Source organism: Eptatretus burgeri, chromosome 9, assembly GCF_056783735.1.
Source record: "Eptatretus burgeri isolate ZD-2024b chromosome 9, Ebu_testis_v1, whole genome shotgun sequence".
Classification (NCBI taxonomy): domain Eukaryota; kingdom Metazoa; phylum Chordata; class Myxini; order Myxiniformes; family Myxinidae; genus Eptatretus; species Eptatretus burgeri.
Window position 1 is genome coordinate 73,094,577 of NC_140969.1, and position 9,146 is coordinate 73,103,722.

Consider the following 9,146-nt stretch of genomic DNA (forward strand, 5'->3'; position numbering starts at 1 on the left):
AAACCACTCAGTGTATCATACCTCAAAAGAAGATGTCAACACGTTAAACTCAATCAAACTACTTACACGTGGAATTTGGGTGTTCTGGAAGGAAAGCCACGATATCTGTGGATGATTTTTAAAAAGCCAGATGGTGATACTGCGACTGATAAGAATAATGCATTGAGTGATAATGCTAAGGTGAAACAACTTCGCGTTTCTCTAGATGGAACATTTTATCCACGAGATAGATTGGAAATTAATTGGGAAAAAAATGATTTTGCTGAAGCATACAAGTCTTACCAAAAGGTGTGTGAAAGTAATGGAAATAAAGAACCTATTTTGGATATGACAGCATTTAAAAGTTTGTATACAATCTATACGTTTGACCTGAGCGCTCAAAAAGAAACTATAAAGTCTAATCGAGTGGATACTTCCCTATACATTGAAAGAGGAGAGAGTGAAGAAGTTGATACATATTGTTTGCTTTTGGAAGAAACAGAATTGCAGATTAATACAGATAATGGTGTGATGATTAGTCTCACATAATTTTTTGTTAAATAAATGAGTGGCAAAGTACCAACTGGGGTATATGTTAATCAAATCAATCTTCATAAACTATCATCTTGTGTTCAAAATCAAAAGCCTTGTACGATTAACGTTAATACAATTCAGAGAAAAGGAGCAGTAAGAATTGATGTTTTGCTCACAAGAGAACAGGTTAAAATCTTGAATGACACTGGCTCACTTAAAATTAAAATGACAAAACCAATGTTAAAAAAATATTCAATAAGAGAGACGAGTGGAGGATTTCTCCCATTTCTAATTCCTTTATTTGCTGGTTTAAGTGCGGTTGGAGCATTGACGGGTGGTATTTCAACAGCGGTCAAAACTGCCAACGAAAGGAAGGCTCAACTCCAGGCTCAAAAAGAATTGGAAAGACATAACAAAGAGTTGGAGAAACAAATTAGTGGAAGTGGTGTAATTGTAGATTTTGCTGAAAAACTTGAAGGTCTGCCTGAAAAAGCGAGATTGTTAGTTGGAGATATGCTTTCTTCTATAGCACAAGCAGGTGTAAAATTAACGAAAAGAGGTAATGGATTATATCTTTCTAATAAATAAATGAGCATTGATGAGTGGTTGAAAGAATTTGGAAAGAATACAACATCAAATTTACAACTTGCCAAATATTGTAAGAAATTAAAAATTCATAATGTGGTTATTTGTATGAGAGATGAATTAACAAATGTGTCGAAACATACAAAGAATATTATTATGAACTTAGAAGATAATGATGGGAACGGTTCTCATTGGGTTTGTATTTTTAATAGTCAAGACAAATATTATTTTGATAGTTTTGGTCTTCCACCACCTGTTGAAGTCATAAAATTCTTACAGAATGGTGTTTATCAAACATTTCAAGTCCAAGAATTAAATTCCAAGTGTTGTGGTCAATTATGTCTATATGTGTTATTTCAACTCAACAAAAATAAAAATTTTTATGATATTATTTTTAATCTAATATAAATGACTTATGTTGGTAAAGATGGTTCTATCTTTGGTGTATCTCAAGAACTGGATATTGATTTATCAAATTATTACACAAAGGCACAGGCTGAACGACATAAATATAATATAAACAAAAATATTAACATGAAAAATGCTTATAAATTAAAAAATTATCCAAGCCCGACTGACGCAAATGACTTGGTGAGATTAAGCGATTTATCACAATATATATACTTAAATAAAACGGCTGTGTATTCTAAAGATACAGAAGTGTTGATATTATCTCCAGGTCATACAGAATTCACAGTTCGAATTAAAATAAATTTTTATAAAGAAGGGCGTATCGTTTGTATGAGAATAGAACAATGGGGGTATGATATGAATGATTTAGGGTATAATTGGTCATTTAAAATTAACCTCGAAGACCTGGAACAATTAAATCAGTCTCGTAAGGAAGAATATTATCCACTTGGTATCGAGAATGAGTTTTGTGGAGCCACGATTAGTAAACAACAAATAAAAGAATTTAATAAGGGTAAATATAATAATGGTTTTGCCCTTGTTTATCTCATGAAAACAGAAAAAACAGGATTATATATAATAAGTAAGGAAATACAAAATGATTTAACTATGGGAAGATGGGGAGGTGTTTCGTGCCATAATATTATTCTAACATATATTTCTAATACATAAATGACAGCAAGAAGGCTTCAAGAAAATTATCATTTCTGTGTTCAAGCATACCTTCAAGAAAAGGGTATTCGGTATTTTAATAAATATGTTCTACAACATAAGAATGAGGTATTTTCAATAAAAGATTGGCATTATGCTGATGTTGATAAACCAACAACTTTAGATTTAATTAGAATGTTAAATAATGAAAAAATTATAAGGTTAAGAAAAGGTAAGGCTCTTTTAGAAATTCAAAAGAAATTTTATTGGTATCCTGTTGTAAAAAATTATTTTGGATACAGGAATAACAAGAAATCCTGATGAATATATGTATAATATTCTATGGGGTGTAAACGATTCAAGTATAGTAAGGGATGAGGAAGGAGTTGAAGAAGAGAGGGAAGAGGAGGAAAAGGAGGAGGAGGAGAGAGAGAAGGAGGAAAGAGAGAAGAGAGAGAGGGAGGAAAGAGAGAGAATGAATAAATATCAAAATATGGAAACCAGTGAGATTCAAAAAAGAATAGAAGTATTAAAGAAATTAACTTATCTCACCAGGGAGGAATACAAAGAATTAAAAAGTCTATTTACAATACTTTCGACAAGACTATCGACATCGAGAAGACATGTATTTTAATTCAAGTTTTTTCTTAAATAAATGGAGGAGAGAGTGAAGGCATTTCTAAGGATTCTTTATGTTTTAAAAATTAAGATTCAAATGTGCATGTTGGAAACTAAAAAGGTTTTTGCACTCTGCAGAAATTTTTCTCATAAATAAATGAGTTATTGTCTCAAATGTAAAAAGAAAACTAATACTAAAAATATTTCATATATTAAAAGTAAAAATAACAGGGTTATACAAAAAGGTATATGTTCGGTGTGTGGTTCAAAAAAAAATCAATTTATCTCCAAACACAAACTCGGAGGAGATATACAAAAGTTTTTATCAGGAAGTAAATTTACAACTACTGGAATACCAGGGGAATTACATCTTCCAGGGTATTCTTTCTGTGGTCCAGGCACAAACTTGGATAAAAGATTAGATGAGGCAGACAATCCTAAATCCTGGAGTAAACCAATCAATAGAGTTGATGAAGTGTGCATGAGACACGATATTGATTATGGGAATACCACAACGTTGGAAGAAAAGCATGAAGCCGATAGAGAAATGTTATATAATTTGTCTCTGATACAAAATCCAACCTTGAGAGAAAAAGTTGATAGGTTCATCGTGAAGAAGATGATTAGTGCTAAATTGAAACTTGGACTTGGAAATTCAAAAAACTTATAGGCTCTAATGATGCCATTAAGACTGAAGAGCAATTAGCTGATGAATTACATAAACCAATATTCACAAAGTTTCAGAGAAGGAAAGTTTATTCCAAGGAAGTTGATTATATCTGGTCTGCTGATTTGATTGAACTCAATAATGATAAGGGGTACAAGTATGCTTTAACCGTTATTGATTTGAGGAGTAGATATGCGTGGGTTGTCCCTTTAAAAACAAAACAGGTAATACTCTTATGTTAGCTTTTCAACAGATATTTAATAAAAGTAAGAGAAAACCTAAGAAATTGTGGACTGATGAGGGTAGAGAGTTTTATAACAAGACATTTATGAATTTTCTAAAAAATAACAGTATTACATTATACAGTACCTTTAATGAAGGGAAGGCAGTTGTTGTTGAACGTTTTAATCGTACCTTAAAAGAGAGACTATATAAAAAATTCACACAACTCGGTTCACAACAATGGTCATCTTTTATTCAGGATATTGTGGATAAGTATAATGACACGATTCACACATCAACGAATATGAAGCCATCAGAAACATTTACAAAATTAAAATATGAAAAAGAGATTAATGTCAGAAAACCTAAGTTCAAAGTTGGTGATATCGTAAGAATATATAGGTGGAAATCTCATTTTGGAAAGGGTTTTACTGAACGATGGACGAAAGAACTTTTTAAAATTGTTGATGTAATAGATACAGTTCCTTGGACTTATAAAATATATGATTTGGAAGGGGAAGAGATTTTAGGTTCATTTTATTCACAGGAATTACAAAAGACAAAACTAAGCAGATAATACACCTTTGTGGACACTAGAGGGACAAGTATATAATGTGTGTCAAGGGGGACGTTCTTAGATCTGTGAACCCCAAACACAGAATCCTCAACTGAATAGTCAAGGCTTAACTTTTGTTTGTGTGTGTGTGTGTGTAATGGGAGCAATAGGTTGGCGCTTCACTCCCTCCTACTATACACCGTTGTGGACACTCGAGGGCCAAGTCCGAGGTGTATAACAGTATATAATGTGTGTCAAGGGGGACGTTCTTAGATCTGTGAACCCCAAACACAGAATCCTCAACTGAATAGTCAAGGCTTAACTTTTGTTTGTTGATGTGTATGTGTGTGTGTCCCAACCCTCACATTCAAAATCTCAACACCAACCCTCACATTCAAAATCTCAACCCCAACTCAATCCTCGCCCAACACAATGTCTTTTTCAAAATGAGATTTCCACCTATATATATATATTTTTACGTTTTTTTTTCTTCTTCCAATTCTGTCTTTTAAGGCTTTCAGGTTTGATGACGTAGAAAGGGGGAGTAAGCCTGCACTTTCTTCCCAGAACTTTCTTGATCTTGCTCCCATCAAGCACCATCCGACAAAGAACTACATCGATAGGTTTAGATCCCAAAGAGTGATAGCAACTCCAAAAGTCTCCAAAATATAAATAAATAAAATAATAATAATAATAAATAAATAAATAAATAAATAAAAGCCCCCAAAAAAGTTTCAAGTGTCCAACATAAACCCAACTTTCCAAGTCTTCAAGGTATAACCACATTCCCGTTGAGTTTCCAAGATATGTATCACATTGTGAGTTATCAATCCAGAACCCACATTTCAAGTATTCAAAGTAAAACCAACTTACAAAGTCTCTTAAGGATAACTCATTTACTGATTTTTTCAAAATTTGTGAGTCTCCAAGGTAGGCCCCATATTTAGAACCATCTTGGCAGAACCCTTTTCCTGAGTCTCCAAGGTAGTTATTTAAACCATCAAGGCAGAACTCATTTACTGATTTTTTCAAAATTTGTGAGTCTCCAAGGTAGGCCCCATATTTAGAACCATCTTGGCAGAACCCTTTTCCTGAGTCTCCAAGGTAGTTATTTAAACCATCAAGGCAGAACTCATTTACTGATTTTTTCAAAATTTGTGAGTCTCCAAGGTAGGCCCCATATTTAGAACCATCTTGGCAGAACCCTTTTCCTGAGTCTCCAAGGTAGTTATTTAAACCATCAAGGCAGAACTCATTTACTGATTTTTTCAAAATTTGTGAGTCTCCAAGGTAAAACTTGTATTCTGGCTCATCAAGGTATAACTTGTTCAGTGGGTATTGTCTTGATAACTCACAATGAGTACTATTGCTGTAAAACTCTTTTTCAGGATTTTGCTGGTCTCCAAGGTATAACTCTTTGGTTGGGTCATCAAGGACAAACTCGTTCTGTGGGTCTTGGTCGCTCATAAGGTCTTCAACCAAGCCAACAATTTCGCCCCAAGTTGTAGCAAAAGCAGTATTTTCATTTCGTATTTCAGACACAATTTCCTGTGAGAGAAAATAATAATGTATTAATTAAGTTATTTAATTATTAAATGAGTATGCTTCAATCAAAGTTTGAAAATAGGAAAATAAAAAATCTTACCTCAATAGATAAGAGGTTTGAATCCAGTTCATCAACTTGAAGGTTTAGTTCCATAGAAGACAGAGAGTTCCAAGGAACACCAAAGTCATCCCACTCAAGGTCTTCAACCAAGCCAACAATTTCCCCCAAGTTGTAGCAAAAGCAGTATTTTCAGATACAATTTCCTGTGAGAGAAAATAATAATGTATTAATTAAGTTATTTAATTATTAAATGAGTATGCTTCAATCAAAGTTTGAAAATAGGAAAATAAAAAATCTTACCTCAATAGATAAGAGGTTTGAATCCAGTTCATCAACTTGAAGGTTTAGTTCCATAGAAGACAGAGAGTTTGAGACAAGCACACAGAACACCATTGCCAGCAAGAACAAATGTTTAAAATGGAGCCTGGGTTTGAAGCTTTTATAGAGAAAGACTGGTGGGTGTGGTTTCCTTTGGAAATTCCCTGGGCAAGCCTAGGCAAGCCTTCATTGGGAAATTTTTCAAAACCATAACATCCTGTAATTTTCTAGTGATTTCTTTGTGAGTCAGAGATGAACTGGAAATGATGTAAGAGTGGGCGGGGCTTAGCAAAAGTAGGCGGAGCTTAGGAAAAGTGGGCGTGGCTTAGAAAAAATACCTTATGAAAAGTGGGCGGAGCTTAGCAAAAGTGGGCGGGGCTTAGGAAAAGTGGGCGTGGCTTAGAAAAAATACCTTATGAAAAGTGGGCGGAGCTTAGCAAAAGTGGGCGTGGCTTAGAAAAAATACCTTATGAAAAGTGGGCGGAGCTTAGCAAAAGTGGGCGGGGCTTAGGAAAAGTGGGCGTGGCTTAGAAAAAATACCTTATGAAAAGTGGGCGGAGCTTAGCAAAAGTGGGCGGAGCTGAGGAAAAGTGGGCGTGGCTTAGAAAAAATACCTTATGAAAAGTGGGCGGAGCTTAGAAAAAGTGGGCGGGGCTTAGCAAAAGTGGGCGGGGCTTAACAAAAAATAACCTGTGGCTCAGGAGGTGGTCAAACAAGAGCATTAAGAGAAGTTTATCATTTCGTAATGGCACAAATGGGGTATCTTAAAAAATATAAAGATTCAAATGTTTTGTTTGTCAATATTTTAGATGGGGATTATTGTGCAAAGAAAATTAAACTATTGAAGGAATTTAAGAATGAACAAATCTTTATAGGTTCAATGAGTGAGCTGTTCAACCCCCAGGTGTTCAATTCAATGAGGTTCAACCTCCAAGTTAAAAGGGGAGACAAATAAATATACCTTGGGATAAAAAGGGGATTTATTTTTAGGGAAAAAAAATATAAATCGCTGAAAATCCCCCATTCATTTACATGGGGAAAAGTGAGCCAGAATCAGTATTCTTACCCTACTTATGTATATATATATATATATATATATATATATATATATATATATATATATATATATATATATATATATATATATATATATACACACACACATACATATATGTGTTTGAAGTTTCTTATCAATTAATATGGGTCAGCATTGGGATAAACAGTACAAGAAATCGATCACATTTAATTAGCGTGTTTGGTGATGCCTTAAAAAAAATTAATATCTAATTATGAGTTTTGAAAGAATATCAACTGGAGCTTTTATTGCAAGTGCTGTTGGCATTAAAACTGAAATGAATACCTGGAAGTGCAAAAGCTGTCGGGTACATATGTTGTTCGTCACGAAATAAACAGCCACCTTTTCAAAGAGGAAGCTTTAGCCAAAGTGGACACACCAATCGGACTCTTACTGAATGCCAAAAACATGATTTTTCCAACTCGAAGGAATTTTTTTTCATTCCATGTCATTCATTTTTATTTTATTTTTATCACAGGACCTCTGTGTTGTGTGAATCATGCTGTTCCTCAGCATTTAGATATATTATATTTTAAATTGTTTTTTGAGACAGTTTTTATCAAATGCAATTTCTGTTGCAGTTTGGTGGTTCAATATAATTTCTCAATTGCTTGGGAACAAGCTGGCTTGATGCCAAGGTTCTCTGATGCAGGTTCGAAGCCGAATGGAATTTCACTATTGCCCAGTAACCACCGGTCTGGAGGCCAAATTCTTTGACGTAAGTCACAATCGACATATATGTGTATAAAACTAATCATATTCATCAATTATATTTTGTGGATGCAGTATTTTGACATTTCCTGGCTTGCAAAAGTGCTTGCAATAATAACAGCCTTCCAAAACGCCAACAAGAGTGAATGATTCATAACAACGGACATGTCATGTTTTTGCTTGTCCTGGTTCGGCAACTCTTTTAACAAATCATCTGTTTCTAAATTGAATTTTCATTCTTTACAGCCTCTGATAAAACAAGGTCTCAAAATGGTGGTAATGTTACTGGAAATGTGTTTGGTATTAACGTTGGATTCTTCAAGTGTGTAAAATAGTTTCAAAAAAATTATATTTGGAATGAAAAGTACTCTGTTCCAGCATGGTTGAGAGAATACCATTTTGATGTCAAGTCCAAATGGCATATTTCCAACTGATGATGATGAAGTTGATGTACTTGTATGCATCAAACTCGGCTCCCATTGCCTGACTTCACCACTTAATCCTCTGCTACCAGAACAGGCTAGATGGTAGTAAGGCAAGGGAAGAAAAATGAGTCGGCCTTTCGTTAAGTCTGTTAAGCATCACTCCATCTACTTCAGACTCACCATGGCCTCAAATACAAGTAAAAAAATATAGGTTGTAGTGGAATAGGCTGTCTGACATATACCATTGTTTTGTTGGTCATTAAGATGGGAAATCAGTGTTATGGACTGACCACTACAGGAAAGTGAAAGAAAACATGAGAAAATAAAGATTTTTTTTAAAATTCGAAGCTTCAATCTTAACACGATGTTCACTTTGAGTTACAAAGAGACCTCAATATATGAAGGTTCTCATCCTCAAAGATCCACAATAAAGGAGAGGGTAGGTTGGTTCCTGTGGGCAGATTAAGATTTGCTACTCTTCCTCAGGCTGAATACTCAATGACTTCCTGAAGATTTTGACTTACGTCGATTCCAGAAACGTGACTTGCTGCCACAGCTCCTCTTGTTTGCCTCCCGGCACTCACAGAAAATGGCAAACATGCAAATCAGATGTAAGTACTGCTGCCGAAGACTGTTGACAAACTGAGTTCACACCATGAAATGATCACCAAAATCTCTGGAGGTTCTTCAGCAAACTATAGCCCAGGTGGGAAACATCAAGACATTTAGTTGTTATGAACCATGTCATGAAATGCACAATCGAGTGTAAACTACTTTGGCACATAGTA

At 34.5% G+C, this 9,146-nt stretch overlaps 1 long non-coding RNA gene across 1 annotated transcript; it reads right to left on the reverse strand.

Annotated features, from left to right (window-relative positions):
• Positions 1 to 4,268: 4,268 nt before the first annotated feature.
• LOC147020358 (uncharacterized) lies at positions 4,269 to 7,220 on the reverse strand. The gene is made up of 2 exons (XR_015061799.1): positions 5,869 to 7,220; positions 4,269 to 5,771 (listed from the first exon to the last, which is right to left on the reverse strand). It is a non-coding gene; the product is annotated as an uncharacterized LOC147020358 (long non-coding RNA).
• Between the last annotated feature and the right edge of the window lie 1,926 nt (positions 7,221 to 9,146).